Source organism: Callospermophilus lateralis, chromosome 8 (assembly GCF_048772815.1).
Source record: "Callospermophilus lateralis isolate mCalLat2 chromosome 8, mCalLat2.hap1, whole genome shotgun sequence".
NCBI lineage: Eukaryota > Metazoa > Chordata > Mammalia > Rodentia > Sciuridae > Callospermophilus > Callospermophilus lateralis.
In genome coordinates, this window is record NC_135312.1 from 107,795,721 (window position 1) to 107,813,116 (window position 17,396).

The following is a 17,396-nucleotide window of genomic DNA, read 5'->3' on the forward strand; positions in this document are numbered from 1 at the left end:
AAGTTCTTTAGGTATAAACCGAGGAGAGGGATAACTGGATTAAATGGTGTAGAAACCCTTCTCTCTTGCTGCCTTCCCTTGTAGAGGTTGGAAAGGAAAACCTTATCTTGGCTTCCTTGCTTCTTGTGGCTAACAGGCAAATTTCTGGCCAATGGGACAACATAGCAGTCTACCTAGGAAGTCCTACATGTGTTAGATTTTCTGATGCAAGAAATAGATGGATCTGGGGCCATGACTTCCACTCTCTTCTTGTCTTGAAGCTAATGTGATGTGTGGGACTGAAGTGACAAGATCAAGAAAACTCACAGATACCAGCCTGGAAATCATCAGACTCCTTCTTAGGAACCCTCTTGGTTTAGGCTTTGTAGGTCAGATTTTCACTTGTTGCAAGAAAATGCATTTCTCACCAGTAATCAAGAAACTCAAAGGTGTCTTTTCTGCACAGAGAGTTTCTTTCCAAAATAAGAAAAATCTCAGGTTGGCAAATTATTTGAAAGGATGATTAAATGAATGAGTGAGAGACTGACGGGCTTGTAAGAATAGCAGTAGCAGGAGGTCACACTTGCCGAGCCTCAGATAGGAACTGTCACACTTTCTTCAAAGTCGGTGGGGTTGGAGCTCCCTGTTGTGCTTATTGGATGATGTGGGAATCAAAATACCACTGAACTATGAAATCTTTCCTTAACACCTAATCTACTGGAAGCCCCAAGGGGCTTATGGTAATATGTGGGAAGTAAAAAGAAGGTGTAGGGTATGGGGAGATAGGGAGACTGACATCCAGCCAGCATGATGTGTGATGTGCTCAGTGGGAATGGATGGTCTCCGGCAGCCCTGCCAGCTTCATCCCCTGTGGCCACCTGGGCTTGCTCCCTCCAAGCCAATGGAGGAAAAGCCGAGAAAAAGCTGTACATTCTCTCACTTCCTGTAGATATTATATTAACTCTTCTGGAATTGAGCAGAGCTTGTCTTTACTCTTTGGGAGAGAAAGTCCTTACCAATTAAAATAGCTTGTAAGATTTTATTTTATTTCATTTTATTTTTAACTCCCCTCTAATTGCAACTTAGTATCCATTTCTCAGATTTTCCCTCTCCCTCCCTGCTTCCTATCCTCCCTAGCTTCCTGTAATTGCTTTAGTACTGCCAGTTTCCAGGAGACCAACTTTTTAACCTCCTACCTATGAGGGAGATGATGAAGTACTTTTATTTATTTTTTTTAAAGACTTTATTTTATTTTATTTATTTTTATGTGGTGCTGAGGATGGAACGCAGTGCCTCACACGTGCTAGGCAAGCACTCTACCACTGTCACCACCCCCAGCCCCAGTACTTTTCTTTTTGTGCCTGTCTAACTCCACTTAACATAATAATCTCCAGTTTCATTTGTGTTATTACAATGACAGATTTTATTCTTTTTTTATGGCTAAATCCAAGCATCTTTTGATTATCACAAACTGTTTTGAAATTATAGTGACTTGACTGTGATTGTGAAAATTAGAAAAAAAGAAACAGAAAATATACTGTTAAAAATTCTAGGCTTGCATTACTTTCCTTCCCACATGTTAAATTTTCGATATCCTACTTCATATCTTTCCACATTGCCAGTGTAATCATTATTATTACTTTTAATAGTTGTTAGTCTTCATTCTAAAGATAAAAACAACAGTTTATATATCATGTTTACAAGATTCATTCTGAATTTGTCAGCATATTCTTATCAGTGAGCGTCATACCCTCTAATGTCTTCTTCTGATTGTTTTCTTTTTAAAAAATCTGTTCTAATTAGTTATACATGACAGTAGAATGTATTTTGACACATTGGAGACAAATGGAGCATAACTTCTCATTCTTCTGGCTGTACATGGGGCTGAGTCACACCAGTAGTGTAATCATGTTTATTTAGGGTAATAATGTCTGTCTCATTCTACCATCCTTCCCATCCCCACCGCCACACCCCTCCCCTTTGCACAATCCAAAGTTCCTTCATAAGTGGATCAGCATCCACTTATCAGAGAAAACATTAGGTCTTTGGTTTTTTGGGATTGGCTCATATCACTTAACATGATATTCTTTAGTTCCATCCATTTACCTGTAAATGCCATAATTTCATTCTTCTTAAAGACTCAGTAATATTCCATTGTGTATATGTACCACATTTTCTTTATCCATTCATCTGTTGAAGGGTATCTAAGTTGGTTCTATAGTTTAACTATTGTGAATTGAGATGCTATAAACAATGATGTGGCTGTGCCACTGTAGTATGCTGAATTTAAGTCCTTTGGGTATAAACCAAGGAGTGGGATAGTTGGGTCAAATGGTGTTACCATTTTTTTTCGGAGGAATCTCCATACTGCTTGCAAGCTTTTTATAACTATGTTTTATATGAAGGTATATTATCAGTTCTGAGGTTTCTGACTTAATGGTAATTTAATTTTACGTATCAAACTTATGGTAATTCACTAATATCAGCACAACAGACAGAAGTATTTAAAAAGATATTCTAGAATTTTGCAAGAACATTAATTTGCCATAAAAAAGACAACTATATCTTGCTATGAATGTATTTCTGCCTTCTTGATTTGCATGATACAGCCTGAGCTTCCTATTAAAGTAGAAAAAAGAGAAAGCACCTTTTCTTTTTGTTGTTAATATACAAACCACGATATTAGAATGCACAGCCATTTGTCTTAATATTGGATGTGTAATTGATATACAGGGTTACTTTTTATAGCACATCTGTTTCTGGTATAGTGAAGAAAAAGTTCAATACACTAGGCATTCTAGTTTTCATTGGTTATCCCTGTAGATCTGTGACCTTCCACAAATTTATTTTATTTTATTTGTTTATTTTTTGAGACAGGGCCTTGCATATTGCCCATGTTGGCCTTGAACTCCTGGGCTCAAGTAATCCTCCTGAGCTTTCCTGGGTAGATGGAATTACAGGCATATACCAACCTCTGCAAAGTTTTTGAGGTTATGTCTCATTATCTAGTGTTATGGTTTGGATGTGAGGTGTCCCCCAAAAGCTCACGGGTGAGACAGTGCAAGAAAGTTCAGAGAAGAAATGATTGGGTGTAAGAGTCTTAACCCAAATAGTGATTTAATCCCCTGAATTGGATTAACTGAGTGGTAACTGAAGTGGTAGGGTGTGGCTGGAGGAGGTGGGAATTGGGCATGACTTTGGGTATATATTTGTATCTGGCCAGTGGAGACCTCTCTCTGCTCTCTGATCCCACTGAGCTGCTTCCCTCTGCTGCACTCTCCTGCCATGATGTTCAGCCTCACCTTGAGCCCCGAGGAATGGAGCCGACCTTCTGTGGATTAAGACCTCTGAAACCTGAGGCCTAAATAAACTTTTCCTCCTCTACAGTTGTGCTGGTCAGACCTTTTAGTCACAGCAGCAAAAAAAAAAAAAAAAAAAAAAAAAAACTGACAAGAACATTCAGAAATTAAGTAATTATATTAATTCAATGGTTTAAAACATGGTTTAGTAAAATAAGGGTTTCAGGAAGGTGCACCAGAGGTTCTGCAAGTCTTTGAATTGAATTTTATTAAAAAATACATTTTCAACTAAAAGTATAGCAATAAAAGCACACCTGACTCTGTTAAACATGTAACAATTTTAACATTGTGTAACTGGCACATTAACTTATACAATCAGGTTTTAACATCCCATTCTGTTTAAATGAAAAGCTGGGTTTCAAATTCTGTGGAGGCTAATATTTATATAGCTGTTGGTTATAACCACTAGTTTAAAGTTCTTGTGTTCACCACTTCTGTTATTGATTGGTTCTATGATAAATATATATTAAAAATGTATTGAGAAGTTTTAAAGCTGCTAATCACTTAGCTTACATCTTTGATTACACTCTTTCATGTCTTTGACTTTTTTGTACCCTAGAGCTCATTTATTAATAAATGACCAATAGCAGCCTATTGTACAATTATATAACCTTGGTTTCTCAAGCTTTCAATATATATGCCCAGTTTTCTTTTCTTTCTTTCTTTATTTTTTTTTTGTGGTGCTGGGGATTGAACCCAGGGCCTTGTGCATGCGAGGCAAACACTCTACCTACTGAGCTATATCTCCAGCCCTTATGCCCAGCTTTGAAGGTCAAATATATTTTAGAAAATGTACCTGAGGGCCAGATGTGTTTCCCATAGGCATTAATATGTACTTTGCTAAAGATTATATGTTTTTGTGGTTCCCTATCAACCAAGAATATTTGGTTCAGCTTTATTTTTTTTGTAGTCATTAATGAAGAAATTAAGAATAGTTTTCCAAGAATAAACTTATATTAAACTATTGGATAAACCATGTTGAAGTATATGTGCCATACTCTACCCATTCCTTTATTCTGACTGCCTATTATTTACTGAGAATCTCTATTCAGAAGGTTTTGTGTTTTGGGGTACAAATGAGAACAACAAGCATTAATTTACAAAGGACACAGAGTGTGATGGGAAAGGGGATAGCTTCATTTGAATCTTTTTTTTTTTTTTTTTGCTGTTTTTTAAGTTCAACTCATTTAGTCCCAAAGGTGACAGCAATCTCTTTTCAGATAAGGAATACATGGTTGGGATAGGAAAGTTTAAGGAAACAGAATATGCTGTAGGTATTGCTAAGTTTGAAGGGAAAATATGTGGCTTAGGTGTAGATGTATTTCTCAGTAAGTTTTGGAAAGCTTTCTGACTACCTGAATAAAGTATTTAATATATCTGGATTTTCTATGTGCTGGAAATTTGCATGGCACTGGAATCAGGAAATTAATAATTTTGACAGAGATTGGGAGACAAAATAGACTCAGAACTCAACTAAAACACTTTGCAGAATTTCAGCTGTGCAGGGGAAAGTTGATGAAGGTGAACTTGTGAGATGGATGAGAAATTTGACTTATGAGTTAATACTTGATGTTGATACAAATGCAATTGCTCTTAGTTGTACTTGAAATTAGATTGTCATGATTACAGCTTTTAATTTGAATATTCTTTTTTTTTTTTTTTTTGTTTTGGTGGTGCTGGGGATTGAACCCAGGGCTTTGTACATGCTAGGCAAGCACTCTACCAACTGAGCTATATTCCCAGGCCTAATTTGAATATTCTTATCTCACACAAAACTACACCTGAAACAATTTATTGATTAATTGAAAAAAAAAACCTGAATAGCTGAAGAATAACTCCCACATGTAAGACCTTAAAAAATATTAAAGTTAAACATTTGAGAGTGTCTTTGAAAAAAAGATTAATTTTAACAGCAACAGCAAAAATATTGTTGAGGCAGCATTTAAATCTTCCTTTTCAAGGAAATCCTTTGAGATTAAGAGGTTGGAGAAACAGGAACAATCACCTATGTTGGTTGCCAAGTGAGACCCAAGTACTGATTTTCGGTGGTCTTTTTCTGTCAGAGAATGAGTTATTGCCATTCTTCTTGACTAAACAAATGTGTGTGTGTGTGTGTGTGTGTGTGTGTATGCGCGCGCGCACGCGCACGCATAATGTGCCTATGTGAACTGTGGTGCACAAAAAAGAAAAAAAAAACAGCCTTGGCTTTGAATAGTTGTTGTGACTTTTTCATGAGTCCCAGTGTAATTCAATTGCCAAAGTCATAATACGAAACTTTAGGATTTCCATAAACATTTATTGGAAGCCAAGTTCCTAGTTATAGACTTGAGCTTATCCAATTATAATATGTTAACAAGAAATTGTTAACAGTGGTCATCTATGGGAAGGTGGACAGTATTTGTGAAGGTGAAAGTGAGGCTTACTTTTCAGTTAATATCCTTGGGAAAATTTTCTGTTAATAATAAAAACTAGGGAAGATCCAAGATGGCAGGCTAGAGGGAGGCTGCATTGTGTGGTGCTCTAGGACCTGGGATTCAAGTAGTGAGAATACTGTTTCTCTACAAGTGATTAGAGGACCCCTGACAGCTGCTCCCACACAGGAATTGGCCACTGTGCTGCGCAGGTTTACAGGCCTCAATGTCAGCACAGGACTCCTGGCCACTCACCCACACAGGTCCTCCGGGTGCCTGAGTAGGACCACCAGCATTAGCGCCTGCAAAGGACTCCTGACTGCTCACCCGGGAGGAATCATAGCCACTGCTTTCACGCAGGACACCCCGATGCAGCTCGTGCACTGCTACTCTCGTGGGAACCCCCATCTACCAATGTGGGGCTCCTCCTGTCACCTCCATCTTGGGGCACTGCAACCACCGCTGCAGTTCCCTACACCTGGGGACACTGCCCTGGGCCCAGTGACATCTGCCAGCCATAATACTGCGTGCCACAGAGCTGCATCTCTCAACACGCTGCTCAGTGCCGCTGCCCAGACCCATCCGACCCAAAACCCTAATGCTGAAAGCAGCCACCTTCATCTTGGGACACCTTTGTGGCCAAATTTAGTTGAGGTAACTCCCAGCTCAGAACCCCCACTGGGGCTTAGCAACAGTATCAATCTACCAAAAGTCCCCAACCCCTCTCTCTCCCTGGCAGCCGCTAACCTGGAACAGTGCTGCTACCTGGCCTGTCCCTAGCTCACAAAATCAGGTCCCGAACTGCCCAATATAAAATAGCTCTCTGTGACAGGTGTGGTCTCCCCAGACAGCAGCCCTTAAAACCTCCAGAGAGAAAAGTTTCTGATTGGGAAGTAGAAAGGGAGGGGTGAGTGAAATACAGTTTAGAGACTAAATTAGAGACCAGGAATTGTGAGGCCTACAGGTGATATAAGGAGATAAGACCAGGTGCCCCCATCACGCGAGCGGGCCTCAAAAGAGGTCTTTGGGGGTGCAGTCTCCCATTGGGGGACCAGCAAGTGCTATACCCCACCTCCAGGAACTCTGCCCCCAAGACCAATCCTCCCACACCTAATAACCTTCACTATACTGAGGGTGGAGATACCAGCAAACAACAGACAGCCCCACCTACTGGATGAGAAGGGAAGCAGGAAAGATACTGGAAAAGATACAAAAAATACAGAAAGATACAGGAAAGATAGAAAACAATCTTTGTATCTTCCTTTGAGATTTTTTTCCCTCTCTCTTCTTCTGTCATCACATCCCCAACATTTGTGAAACCAAGTACTTTTAGTGAGTTAGGCTGCTGAGGTATTACAGTGGTGTTGTAAATTCTTTTATCTCTTGTTTTTACATTTATGTTTGTTTATGTTTTTTGTATTCTACTGTCTTCCCACTTTTTTTTGTCTCCCTAAATTCACTTTCTCTCTTGTCTCACTTCTTTAGATTCTTCTTTCACACTTTCTAATACCTAACAACTCTATATCCTCACCTCCTATACCCTCAATATCTCATCCTATACCTCACCCCCAATTATTTGTCCACCATCAGAAACAGTACACACTTTTGAAAACCTACTGTTTATATTGTAGATAATAATGGAATTTAGCATTTCTGTATATTGTGACAAAACCCTAAATGTCTTAATAGCAGCTATTTGGTTTAAGGTTGTATATTGTTTGTATTGGGATCTGTTCACAATGTTCTCCCTCTTAAAGGAGAGGTATTGGAAACCTGCTGGGAAATTATAGGCCTATAGGGTAAAAACTGTAATGCCTTGAATCCACAGTGCTAGAAGGAAAGACATACAAACAACATGAAAAAACAAGGGAAGAAAGTGCCCCCAACAAACCAAGATAATACATTATTAGAATCCCTGACCAATACAACAGAAGAAATGACAGAGAAGGAGTTGAGGATGTACATAATTAAAATGTTCTGTGAATTATAGGATGATATAAGAGAGAAAATACAGGTAGCAAAAGATCATTTCAATAAAGGGCTACATAAACAAATATAGGAAGCAAAAGATTACTTCAATTAGAAGACAGAGGTTCTGAAAACAACCAAACAAAAATCCTTGAAATGAAAGGAATAATAAACCAAATTAAAAGCTCAATAGAAAGCAACACCAACAAATTAGATCACTTGGAAGACAGAACTCAGACAATGAAGACAAATTATATAATCTTAAAAACAATGTTGACCACACAGTGTAGATAGTAAGAAACCATGAGCAGAACATTCAAGAATTATGGAATAACATGAAAAGACCAAATTTAAAAATTATTGGATAGAGGCAAGTATAGAGTTCCAAACCAAAGGAATGAACAATCTATTCAATTAAATAATCACAGAAAAATTTTCCAAACCTAAAGAATGAATTGGAAAATCAAATACAAGAGGCTTATAGTATACCAATGTATAAAATCACAACTGATCCACACCAAGGTACATTATAATGAAAATGCCTGGCATACAGAATAAGGAGAGAATTTTAAAAGCCTCAAGAGGAAGGAATAAGATTACATATAGGGGAAACCAATTAGGATATCTGAAGATTTTCAACCTAGACCCTGAAAGCCAGAAGATCCTGGAACAACATATACAAGCTCTGAAAGAAACTGGATGCCAACCAAGAATCTTATATCCAGCAAAATTAAGCTTTATATTTAATGACAAAATAAAAAAAACTTCCATGATAAACAAAAGTTAGAAGAATTTACAACTAGAAAGCCTGCACTACAGAACATCCTTGGCAAAATATTCCATAAGAGGAAATAAAAAAACAAGAATAAAAATCAGCAAGGGACTTATTACACTAAAGGAAACACTAATCAAAGGAGAAACAAAATCAGGTTAAATACAAAAAATAAACCAAAATGATGAGGAATATAAAATATGTATCAATAAGAACCCTGAATGTTAATGGCCTAAAGTCATCAATCAAAAGACAGACTGGCAGATTGGATTTTTAAAAAAGACCCAACAATATGCTGCCGTCCAGAGACTTCATCTCATAGGAAAAGACATCCACAGACTGAAAGGTTGGGAAAAAATATACCACTTACATGGGCTGTGGAAACAAACAGGGTTTTCATCCTCAAATCAAATAAAGTAGACTTCAAGCTAAAGTTAATCAAAAGGGATAAAGAAGGACATTTCATACTGCTTAAGGGAACCATACATCAACAAGACATAATAATTATAAATATATATGCCCCAAACAATGGAGCATCTATGTTTATCAAACAAACTCTTCTCAAGCTCAAGAGTCAAATTGACCACAACAAAATAATTCTGGGTGACTTTAACACACCTCTTTCACCACTGGATAGATCTTCCAAACAAATGCTAAACAAAGAAACTATAGAACTCAATAATACAATCAATAACAGACTTAACTGACATATTTAGAATATTTCATCCTTCAACAAGAGAATAGACTTTCTTCTCAGCAGCACATGGGTTCTTTTCTAAAATAGACCATATATTATGCCACAAAGCAACTCTTAACAAATAAAAAAAATAATAGAGATACTACTGCTGCATTCTATCAGATTATAATGGAATCAAATTAGAAATCAATGATAAATAAAAAAATAAAAGCTACTCCAACACCTGGAGACTACATAATATGCTATTTAATGAGCAGTGAGTTGCAAAAGACATCAAAGAAGAGATTAAAAAATACTTAGAGGCCAATGAGAACACTGATACAACATATTGAAATCTCTGGGACACTGTGAAAGCATTACTAAGAGGAAAGTTTGTTACATGGAGTTCATTCCTTAAAAGAAGAAAAGGTCAACAAATAAATAACCTAAAATAACATCTCAAAGCCCTAGAAAAAGAACAAATCAACACCAAAAACAGTACAAGACAGGAAATAATTAAAATCAGAGCTGAAATCAATGAATTGAAACAAAAGAAACAATTGAAAAAATTGAAAAAACAAAGAGTTTGTTCTTTGAAAAAACTAAAAAAATTTGATAAACCCTTAGCCATGCTAACAAAGAGAAGGGGAAAGAAAATTCAAATTACTAACATCTGTGATGAAAAAGGAAATATCACAATGAACACTACAGAAATACAGAAAACAATTAGAAATTATTTTGAAAATTTGTACTCCAATAAAATAGAAAATATTGAAGACATCAACAAATTTTTGGAGTTATATGATTTTCCCAATCTGAGTCAGAATGATATACACAAGTTAAACAGGTCAATTTCAAGCAATGAAATAGAAGATGCCATCAGAAGCCTACCAACCAAGGAAAGCCCAGAGCAGATAGATACATAGCTGAGTTCTATAAAACCTTCAAAGAAGAACTAATACCAATACTCCTCAAATTATTTCATGAAATAGAAAAAGAGGGAACACTTTCAAACTCATTCTCTGAGGCCAATATCACCCTGATTCCAAAACCAGAGAAAGACACATCAAAACAAACAAACAAACAAAAAACTTCAGATCAACTGTAATGAACATAGATGCAAAAATGCTCAATAAAACTCTAGCAAATTGAATATAAAAATATATCAAAAGGATAGTGCACCACGATCAAGTGGGGTTCATCCAGGGATGCAAAGTTGGTTCCACATATGGAAATCAATAAATGTAATTCATCACATCAATAGACTTAAAAATAAGAATTATATGATCATCTCAATAGATGCAGAAAAGCATTCAACAAAATATAGCACCCCTGTATTTTGGGATAACAGGAACATATCTCAACATTGTAAAAGCTATCTATGCTAAGCCCCAGGCCAACATCATTCTAAGTGGAGAAAAATAGAAAGCATTCTTTCTAAAAACTGAAACAAGACAGGGATGCCCTCTTTCACCACTTCTATTTAACATAGCTCTTGAAACTCTAGCCAGAGCAAGTTGACAGATGAAAGAAATTAAAGGGATACAGATAGGAAATTATCAATATTTGCTGACAATATGATTCTATACCTAGAAGATCCAAAAAATTCCACCAGAGAACTTCTAGAATAAATGAAATCAGCCAAGTAGCAGGATATAAAATGAAAACCTATCAATCAAAATCATTTCTATACATCAGTGACAAATCCTCTGAAAGAGAAACTAGGAAAACTACCCTATTTACAATAGCCTCAAACAACAACAACAACAATTTGGGAATCAACAAAAGAGGTGAAAGGCCTCTACAATGAAAATTACAGAACGGTAAGGAAAGAAATTAAAGAAGACCTTAGAAGAAAGGGAAAGATCTCCCTTGTTCTTGGACAGGCAGAATTAATATTGTCAAAATGACCATAATACCAAAAGCACGACACGGATTTAATGCAATTCCAATCAAAATCCCAATGACATTCCTCACAGAAATAGACAAAACAGTCATGAAATTCATCTGGAAAAATAAGAGACACAGAATAGCTAAAGCAAGAAGAGTGAAGCAAGTGGCATCACTATACTAGACCTCAAACTATACCACGGAGTAATAGTAATAAAAACAAGCATGGTATTGGCACCAAAACAGACTGGTAGATCAATGGTACAGAATAGAGGACACAGAGACTAACACACATAATTACAGTTATCTTAGACAAAGCACCCAAAACATACATTGAAGAAAAGATAGCCTCTTCAACAAATGGTGCGGGGGAAACTGGAAATCCATATGCAACAAAGTGAAATTAAACCCCTATCTCTCACAAAACTCAACTCAAAGTGGATCAAGGACCTAGGAATTAAACCAGAGACACTGCACTTAATAGAAGAAAAAGTAGGCCCAAATCTCCATCATGTCAGATTAGTCCCCACCTTCCTTAATAAGACTCCTAGAGCACAAGAATTAAAATCAAGAATCAACAAATGGGATGGACTCAAACTAAAAAGCTTCTTCTCAGCAAAGGAAATAATCAGTGAGGTGAAGAGAGAGCCTACATCTTGGGAGCAAATTTTTACCACTCACATATCAGATAGAACACTAAACTATAGGATATATAAAGAACTAAAAAAGCTAAACACCAAAACCCTATATAGCTCAATCAATAAATGGTCCAAGAAACTGAATAGACAATTCTCAGAAGATGATATACAATCAATCAACAAATATATGAAAAAATGTTCAACATCTCTAGCAATTAGAGAAATGCAAATCAAAACTACTCTCAGACTTCATTTCACTCCAGTCAGAATAGCAGCTATTAAGAATACAAACAACAATAAGTGCTGGCAAGGATGTGGGGAGAAAGGCACACTCCTACACTTCTGGTGGGACTCAAATTGGTGCAACAAATATGGAAAGCAGTATGGAGATTCCTTGGAAAACTTGAATGGTACCATCATTTGATCCAGTTATCCCACTCCTTGGTTTATACTCAAAGGACTTATAAATGGCATGCTACAGTAATGCAGCCACATCAATGTTTATAGCAGCACAATTCACAATAGCTAAATTGTGGAACCAACCTAGATGCCCTTCAGTAGATGAATGGATAAAGAAGCTGTTGTATATATATACACAATGGAATGTAACTCAGCATTAAAAGAGAGTAAAATCATGGCATTAGCAGGCAAATGGATGGAATTGGAGAATATTATGCTAATCGAAGTAAGCCAATCCCCCCCAAAACCAAATACCAAATGTTTTCTCTGATATGAGGATGCTGATCCATAATGGGGATGAGGAGTGGGAGGAGCATGGGTGGAATGGAGGGGAAAGAGGAGGGAGGGGAAAAGAGGGGGCAGCATAGTAGGAAAGTTGGTGGAATGGGATGGAAATCATGCCCTAAGTACATGTATGAAGACACGAATTGTGTGACTCTAATTTGTGTACAGAGACATGAAAAATTTTGCTCTGTATGTGTTCTATGAATGCATATGTATTTTGCTGTCATATATAACAAATTAGAATAAATAAATAAAAAATGTGGAAATTAAAAAATAATAAAAACTATCTGAATTTATTTTTGATAATTCAAATTTGTGAAAATAAAAACTATTTTTAATATTAGTTTTCTTTAGACCTTTAGAAACAAGGTGGGACCAGACCAGTGGTTCTCAAGTACAGATGAATTTGCATGCCAGGGGACATTGGAAATATCCGGGGAATTCTATTTTTATACAAGATGGGGGTCTTACTTTTTTGCCCAGATTGGAGTGCAGTGGCTATTCACAGACATGATCACACTACTGATACTTAGTGTAAACATCTGACTTGCACACTATAGCCCATAATTCCTGGTTTCAAGGATCCTTCTACCTCAGCTTCCTGTGTTGTTGGGATTACAGGTGCATACCACTGCAATTGGCTGAGACATTTTTAATTGTCACAACTTGGCAGTTCTGCTGGCATCCAGTAGGTGGAGTCCAGGGGGGCTGGTAGCCTTTCCACAGTGTAAAAGACACTTCCCCCAAAGGAATATTTATTTATCCTAAAATCTTGGTAGTGCCTATGTTGTGGGACCCTGGACTAGCATTAGTGAATGCATTAGTCAGATTCCCACACTGTGACAAAACACCTGAGATAATCAACTTAAAAAGAGGAAAGGTTTTTTTTTTAGCTTACATTTTTGGAGGTTTCCGTCCATGGTAAGTTGGCCCAAATCTTTTGAGCCTGTGGAAAGGCAGCATATCATGCCCATGTACATGGTGGAAGAGGCCTATTCACTTCATGATAGCCAGGAAACAAAAAGAGTGATAGGAAGGAGCCAGGGTACCAATATCTGCTTCAAGGTCATAACTCACTCTCCTAAACCTAACTTTCTACTCCACCTCTTAAAGGTGTTACCACTACTTCCTGGTAGCGGTACCGCTGGGGACCAAGCCTTCTATGCAAGAGCCTTTGAGGAACACAACCAAACAATGGCAGTGACAAATTAACAGGAAAAACATTCCGTGTCAGCAGCCTGCAAAGACACAAACTCACTTAAGGAACAGGCAATTAATTGCTTTTGTGGCTGTTTGTCTTCTAGTAAAGAATGTACCATTGATTTTGAGGTTTTTAGAAGTATTTGGACATTATCCGACAGAGGGGTGAGTGCAGCTCTTGTATTTCTTGGAAGGTTGTTTTTGACAAGTGACTTGGGAAAGAGCAGCCCGTGTCCACATTGCCAGGGAGGATGTTCCTGTTCACTTTGGTTATGAGGAATTGTAACTATAATAACTACAAGGACTATTAAACAATGGGTTGGGTTACTGAGACAACCTTTGGAGGTTTGGAAAAATTAGATGACTTAAGCATATTCTGCCAAAAGTAAAGAACTCAGCCACAAGTTGTTTTCAGGCAGCTTATATTAGTTTCATGAATTTATACATATCATAAACAGATGTTTAAAAGAAGCTATCCTTTAAAGGAAACTTTTAGACTTCAAATTTGAGACTTTGTGATGGGGTGCTCTGTAGACACAAAGCTCAGTACGTCTTTTAAAAAACATTTTTAATTGCCGATGGACATGATAACTTTGTTTTATTTATTTATTTTTGAATGTGGTGCTGAGAATGGAACCCCGTGCCCCACATGTGCTCCACGGAGCCACACCCCCAGCCCAGTGAATCTTTATTGAATGAATAAAGAGAAGTCTATGCGGAGTCATCAGGACTCATGAATCTGGCATTTGTGGATTTGCGGCACTTAGAATGTACCCCGTGTAGTCTTACAGCAGGATTCTCTTTTGTGAAAAAGGCATCTTGGTGCTCAGAAAATGATACCCCAAGGTGAAGTCCTCAGGTGAAGGCTCAGAAGCAAAGTTTCTCTCTGTCTTCCTCTTCCCCTCCTGGCTCTCCTCCCTCGTTTCCCCATTCCCACAGGCAGGCCATGGAAACTGGAATTCCTCTTCCCCAAGGCAGATCATAGAAACCAGAACCCCATTTCCCAAAGCCAGCCATAAAACCTAAAATTATTGCTTGGACTTTTCCTTGACTTTCCGTGTAAGAGCTGGCCATCAAGGAATTCTCTGGCCTACCCTTGTCCAAAAGTAGGTCATAAGATTTTTATTCTGGAAAGTGCTGCCCCAACCCAAGAGAAAGACAGGCTGTGACTGAGAGGCCAAGAAGAATTGGAACAGACAGGCCTTCCCCGCACTCTATTCCTCTTAGATCATACTCCATTTGTGCAATCATATTTCCACATGTTGTCCATGCTTCATTGAACCTAAGCATATTATTGGATATCTTTCCCCATATCATTTGGTCTTCATTTCTGAAGACTCCCCTGTCAAATAAAAATATGATTAAATACATTTTTATGCTTTTTCTCTTGTTAAATTGTCTTTTGTTATAGGGGTGTGGTTATAATGGGCAGGCAAAGGATCACCCCCTTCTCCTCCCTGCAGGCAAAACCTCAGTTACATCCAAATCAGTTCCTCTGGGACCTGCCCTTGTGTGGCTAAACATGACAGGAGAAAAGCAAGGATCCATTTCAAGTCCAAGACCCAAATCTGGGGTGGCCCTTTAATGCTAGGCAAGATTGTTTCCTCTCCCTTTGATCCTTTTCCCAAGAACGTTCCCTGTCTCATTGGTATAAGAAAAGTATTTTTTCTTTTCTCAAACATCCAGCTTCTATCTCACCTTTCTGCTTCAGTGATGGAACCGAGACCCCTGGAGGAGCCCCACACCCGTCCCAGTACATCTCCCCAGGGATGGCCTCCCTTTGCTATGTTACAGAGCAGCTGTCCTTAGCCCTGTCTGAGGTTGGTCCTTCCCCTGCGCTTCCAGTTCCATCCACTTCTACACAGGACACCGCCCAGTGATTTTCCCTTCTTTCTTAAGCATCATCAATTTTAGCACCTTCCCAGATCATTCCCAACACATTCCATATATCCCATCTTAAAAACAAAGCAAAACAAAAACAATTTTTTTGATCCAATTTCTCATACCACCTAGATCCCCATTTCTTATCTCCTCTTGTTAGCAAATTTGAAAAAAAACCCTCTATATTGATGACTCTGATATGATTTTTTTGTGTGTTTATCTTTACTTCTGAAGTTTTGGAAATCTATTGAAGACATATTATCCTTTTCTTTGTAAATCAGGTTATCAGGTTGGAAAGTGTGGTGATGCCTTTAAGACCATTTGGAAGAACTTTGTTATATGAATTTGACCACAGCTTTTGGAATTCTGCCAACTTTTTATAGTTTTTTTTTTTCCCACCAGCTACCACTTGAATCATTAATTTGGCTGTGTAGTTCCACTGCTCTAATTCTCATTTTAAATTTATTATTAAAACTGCTGTGGCTAAAACTGCTAGACTTATGTGTAAGAAATGAGCAAAGAAACTATGAATGAGGGCCTGGAAAAAATGGGATTTTCTTTCTTTCTTCTTCTTCTTCTCTCTCTTTTTTTTTTAATGCCTGGGATTTTAAGAATCACAGGTTTTGAGGGTTTAGGATAGCAATCTTCAGTTGTGTGGGATGTCATTATAAATTTTAGTTAGGGCTCAGTACGATCCTGCTACAATAAGCCTTCAATAACCATTTACTGAACGAATACCTCTATTTTCTAACACAGAGTGCAGCTGAGGTTCCTGGATCTTGTATCTGTATTTTACAAGTATAAGTCTCAAACAACAACAAAGCTCTTTTTCTTGTCTACCTGTCACATTCTAGCCCAACTCACTGGTGTGGTAACAGCCAGTTTTACTGATTATGCTGATAGCTTGGCCAAGAAGTAAAGATCCTAAATCAGAGACAGTGTATTTTTTCTGAATAACTCTTTAATTTAACATCTTATTTCCATTCCTACCGTCTCAGCCTTACTTCCAGTCTGTATTAGCTCATGTCTAGGTAATAATTTTTTTAATATTTATTTTTTAGTTGTAGTTGGACACAATACTTTTATTTTATTTATTTTTATGTGGTGCTGACGATTGAACCTTGGCCTTGCACTTGCTAGGTGAGTGCTCTACCACTGAGCCACAACCCTAGCCCCTAGGTAATATATTTTTGATATTTTCTTTCTGATTACACTTTAGCCTTATGTTTTAAGTGTTGCCAATTAGCCACAGTCTCCATTCCCCTAGTGTGTGTGTGTGTGTGTGTGTCTTTATTTGAAAAGTTTCTATTTTTTTTGAAATTTACAATTGATAAATAAATTTGTATATATTTATGGGGTAGAATGTGATCTTACATACATACATATATTGTGAAATGATTAAATCAAGCAATTAACATAGCCATTACCTTACACACTTATTTTTTTTGTGATGAGAACATTTAAAATCTACGCAGTAATTTTCAAGTGTTTAATACATTATCATGAAGTATATTCATAAATCTCTGGAACTTATTCATTCTGTCTGATTGAAAAGTTTTACTCTTTGACCAATATTTTTCCATTTTCCCCAACCAAGCTCTCTTCCCCCAAGTCCTAAGTATCCACCATTCTACTCTTGACTTGTATGAGTTTGAATTTTTTAGATTCCATGTATAAGCAAGAGCAAGTGATATTTGTTTTTCTCTACCCGTTTTGTTTCACTTAACATAATGTCCTTTGGGTTAATTTATGATGTTACAAATGGCAGGAATTCCTTCTTTATAAAGGCTGTGCAGTATTCCATTATGTGTTTAATATATATGTAACATTATATTGTATTTTCTTTATTCATCATCTGTGGATGAACACTTTGATACA